Source organism: Musa acuminata, chromosome BXJ3-5, assembly GCF_036884655.1.
Source record: "Musa acuminata AAA Group cultivar baxijiao chromosome BXJ3-5, Cavendish_Baxijiao_AAA, whole genome shotgun sequence".
NCBI classification, from domain to species: domain Eukaryota; kingdom Viridiplantae; phylum Streptophyta; class Magnoliopsida; order Zingiberales; family Musaceae; genus Musa; species Musa acuminata.
Window position 1 is genome coordinate 42,086 of NC_088353.1, and position 5,640 is coordinate 47,725.

Sequence of the window (5,640 nt, forward strand, 5' to 3'; positions counted from 1 at the left end):
CACATGGGGGTTGCTCAACCATGGTTGAGAGCAGCAAGGTTTGCTCTCGGTCATGCTACTTTTGGCCAAGCCAAGAGCACTAAAAGTTGCTCTCGACTAAGGCTGCAAGTAGTATTTGGCCATGGTGTAGGGTAGCAACAGTTGCTACCCTTCTTCCTACGATTTATGTCAACAATTTTGGTAACAAAACATCAATCTATAGTAGCCTTTACTTATATAAAGAGGTGTTATCCAAAACTTCGATTGACGACAAAACACAGCAAGTTACAAAATTTTTTTTAATAACACATGTAATTTATAACCAATCATTGCATGATGAACTTGGCTATGATAAAACTATTGAGAAATATAGGGGAAGCATCACATGTGTAATGAAAAATAGAAAATAAAAACTAGTTTCTCAAAAGAACGATATATCAATGTTATGTGACGATTAGGAGCAAAAAACTCAACATATCAAAAAATCATGTAAGATTCGTGAGATGTTCTCACTTATGGGAGATCATATATCCCTGTAAAATATAGATCCACGTCTATGGATAAAGGAGGTAAGATGTTCTCCTCTCTAACAATGATCCACATGGCATATGAAGCGGTGATGCGTTCTTTCTTCGCTTTTACGCACCACCACTAATGCAGGAGGGGCAGTCCTTCTTACTGCCTTCTTATATCAGATAGGGGGTAGTCGGCTGAGAAATAAGTATGGAGAGAAGTCAGGGAGGTGGCGATTAAGGGGTCCAATCTAATAACCCTTTTAGTCTCACTTCCTTTTTATAGAGAACTCTTATTAACCCTAATGAATCCTATCCTATTGGGTATTGGATCTTCATCTAATTACCCTAGCATATTGGATACTGGATCTCCATTCGATTATTTCTAGCTTAATAAAAAATTAGATCTTTATCCAATTATCCACTTTAAGCTCTTATTGGGTCTCACCTAATATATCCAATAAAATAAGGGCTTATTGGATATCTAACGAGTCGGTAGTGAGTTGCATCTATATGAACTTATTCTAATTTAGTAAATTATTATCTTATAATAATTCACTCAACTTATCGACTATGGAAGTACTAGGTCACTAAGCCATAGTCCTCAAACGGTATAGAGGGATCTAATCCATTAGACATATCTGCCCTTAATTATCATGTCTTTATAGTCCCTCATCTATTTAATATATTAGAGACCGTATACTGGATATGATGCTGTCAAGCTTATATGAAATCTACTTGAGTCTCATTCTAATCGGATTCTCTTGAAGAATTTCTTTTCTCTCAATCTGAATGACCTTAGCTAGTGATTTGCTTGAGCGAGAACACACTAGATATTTCCTTTATGATACTAAGGGCAGATGATCCTCTATCAACTCTCAATCGCCCTTATAAGGTTGGCTACTACTCCTGATGACCAATTGTATTAGATTTAAAACTTTCAAACCTATAAGTCTAGTATCAAAGAGTAGAGTACTCATATGGGATATCATTGGTATCTTAGTCTAAGGATTAGACACACAACTAGAACCATGAAACCGTTATCTGACGATGAGATATCATTAACCATCTAGCATTCCATGAGCGGATCATTCAGTGAACTCATTCTCCAATGAACACCTGCACTATATCCCTAGTGTCCCCACATAAGCAACTATGAGACTAACTATCTCCATTATATGGATGACAAGTATATTGGTCTCATTATCATAATCTCATCATGTTCCAATTCTTAATGCACAGATCTATGGACATCATAATATATCAGTCAGGTAATATAAAGTGAGAAAATATAATAATAATAATAATAATAATAATAATAATAATAATAATAATAATAATAATAACCAAAGAGATTATGTAGTGTGTCACATGTGTCATCACTCACATGATTGGCTTATAAGGCACATGTAACTAGCAATCGAGATCTAGTTAGCATCTTAGTATGACATTAAGGGACTCGACTAATCACATAAAGCCAAAAAGGTAGGCAACTCTTGCAAATCACAACTCACTATGATTTCGATCTTGTTCGATCTTCAAACCATCATAGCCTCGAGAGACTTGACTAATCATGGTGTTCGTTTAAGTCAACATCATCATTACAAGATGAGTCTGATTTGATGATACACCCTCGAGGGACTCGACTAAGCATACTATGCTAGTCATAGGTGCCCAGCAAGCCAATCACGTGAGTGACTTGATACAGAATCTTTTTGCTTATTATATTTTGGCGTATATCACTTTATAACTATTGCATAAATGCATATATATATTGTGATGTCCTTGGATTTGTGCAATGGGAATCGGATCGTGATGAGATCACGATAATGAGATCGATTCACCTTTAAACACATATCCTAAATAATCCCGGTCATAGGTTACTCGAGAGGGACATCGTGATAACCGGATAGACTGGTGTGCTGTATACCCGTCCATATGATGGATGCAGCTGGTCTCATAGCTACTCGTGTAGGGACACTAGGGATACAGTACATGTGCTCATTGGAGAATGAGTTCACTGATTGATCCGCTTACAGAATGCTGGATGGTTGATGATGCCTTATTGTCAGACAGCGATTCCGTAGTCCTAGTGGTGTATCTGGTCCTTAGACTTGAGATACCAAGGATGTCCTGTATGAGTGCTCCACTCTTTGATACCAGACTTATAGGTTTGGCTGTCCAAGATCTAGTACAACTGGTCATTGGGAGTGGTAGTCGACCTTACGAGGCTATTGAGTGTCGATAGAGGATCATCCACTCTCGGCGTCATGAGAGCAATATCCCATGTGTTCTTGCTCAGACAAATCCCTGGCCAGGGTCATTCGGGTTGAGAGAGAAAGAGTTCTCCGGGAGAATCCGATTAGAGCGAGACTTGAGTAGAAACCGTATGGGTCTGACAGCACCATGCTCGATATACGGTCTCTGGGATATTAGATGGATGAGGGACTATAGGTACATGGTAAGTGAGGACAGACAGGTCCAATGGATTGGATTCCCCTGTATCGTCTGGGGACTACGGCGTAGTGGCATAGTACGTCCGTAGTCGATGAGTCGAGTGAATTATTACAGAGATAATAATTCACTGAGTTAGAAGGAGTTCTGACAGGTATGACTCACGGCCATCTCGATATTGGGCCTAGAGGGTCACACACATATGGTAGGCATTGCGATGAGTAGAGGTTTGGATATGAGATATCCGACGGAGCCCTTGTCTTATTGGATGCAGATCCAATACCCACTAGGGAAGGACCCATTAGGGTTTGACACGAGATCTCTATAAATAGGAGGGATTTACAGCCTCATAGGCTAGAGTCTTTGCTTGCCATTCCAATTCTCCTCTCCCTCTCCACCTCAGAGTAGGCCTGGAGTTTTGAGGAGGGTCGTCGCAACCCTACTGTGTGGATCACCGCTAGAGAGGAGGACGCTTGACCTCCTTCACCCTCTCCTAAGGATCTGCAAGGAAACAGGGATATACGATCTCCCTAGGTAACACAATCTCTATACGCAGTTTTGTGTTTTGCGGATTTTGCGCACCAATCTTCGCACGACGACGAACATCTTTTTGGGAATCGGGGATTTTTGTTTTCTTGTTCTTCCGCTGCGCATATGATGTCGCCCCCCATGATTTCCCAACAGTGGTAACAGAGCCAGGTTGTTCGTGCAAATGATTGGTTTTGAACTGCGTGTGTTGTGTTTAGGAAGAATATTGACGTCAAAATCGTTGACGCAAAAGCGAGGAAGGGCAGCAACAGTTGCTGCCCTCGATCTGCATGCCTGCAGCCACCTGCAGCGGCAGCCGCAGCCGCAGCCAAGCCGCACAGCGCCGGCGCATGTGCAAGCGCTGTGCCTGCAGTAGCCGGCCGGCGGTCTGCTTGTAGCAGGCTTGCTGCTGGCGGGGCTGGCAGCCCACGGGCAGAGGCGCCGCAGGGCAGCGGCGCCTGCCGCCGCTGCTCCCGCGGGCGAAACCCCCCCACACGGGCGGCCGCCCGGCGGTACAACACCGTCTGCGGAGGCAGCGGCGCCTGAAAGGGGCACCCACCCGCAGTGGCATCGCCGCTAGCGGGCGTGCCGCCTGCAGGCGAGGGCAGTGCCCTCGCCCCGCTGCACAGGCCGCCGCCGGCAGGGTGGCGGCGGCGGCAGCAGTGAAAAGGGGAAAGGGTATTAGGGTTTTTTGGGCAAAAGATAGTTTTGCCCCTCGGAATTTAAGAAATTCCAGTTTCTGTCTTTTATCCAAATTACGAAAATACCCTTAGGAATTGAGAAATTCCCTACATGTCCCTGATTTCAAAAAAATATTAATTAATTAAAAGGTTTAGTTGATTATTATTTTTATTATTATCTAGTAGTCCTACATGATGATGATTATTTATACATGTGATGTATGATGTGTGGACAGATGATCATGGACCGTGTGATGTGTGTACTTGTGATTATTATTATTGAGGTCCGCGAACCTCCATTATATTTCTCGTTTATTGTCGGGCCTGCGTGCCTATGATTAAGTTGTAATCACATGAGGAGGCGCAGCGGGAGCGTGGATGCGATAGCGGGACCCACGAGACGGACGATCGTGATGCATGGAGATGCATCAAGATGTCGACAGAACCGACGAGGACGAGATGGACGATCACAGGGCATGAAGATGCACCGTTGCACACATAGATCTTGATGTGAGTGATTAGGCCTACTAGCTCGGGCCTAATCATATTAGGTTGTGGTCCATGATCATCTGATGTGATTGCTTATACACATACTAGATATGTATATATATTTGCATGCGATGTAGATATATATTAAATATGTATATATGTGACATGTCATATTAGGAGACCAAATTATAGAAACATCTCTCAATAATATTAAGTCGGTAAACGTGAGGCAATTAGATTGACTCATGTGGCCTTCCATCGTTATGAGTAGGAACCGATTCCCGGTGTAGGTTGAGTTTGTCGAGTCCCTCGAGACTCACCTATATCGTGATTCGCTATCTTGCTTACAACATAGAGATGTCACCGGTGACCTGAGGGCATGGTATGCTTGGTCGAGTCCCTCGAGGGTATATCATCAAATCAGACTCATCTTGTATCGAAGGTGTTGACTTAACCGAGCATCATGGTTGGTCGAGTCCCTCGAGGCCATGGTGATTCGGAGGCCGAACAGGACGGGAATCACAAGGAGTTGTGATCGGCAAGAGTTGCCTACCTTTTAGGCTTAGTGTGATTGGTCGAGTCCCTCGAGGTTACACTAAGACGCTGATTGGATCCTGATCCCCACTAGAAGTCTGCCGGAGACTTCCGTTTCACGTGCTGAGGGTGTCGCGTGACTCGTTAGTAAAATAGTGGGAGCATATTAAGATAGAAGTCCATATCTTGATAGTTTATTTCTTGCAAAATCTGCATGTTATTCATTTCTGCTACATCTTTATTTTCAGAAAATGTCGCTTTCAAATCCCTTACGTGACTTACTTGATGTCAACCGCCTCACTGGTCCAAATTATACGGATTGGCTCCGTAACTTGAGAATTGTTCTCACAACGGAGAAAATCATGTACGTCCTTGATACAGTGATGCCTACGCCCGAAGAAGGGGCAAGCGAGGATGAGATCGCTCGCTACGTGAAGTACATTGAAGACTCCACTCTTGCTCAG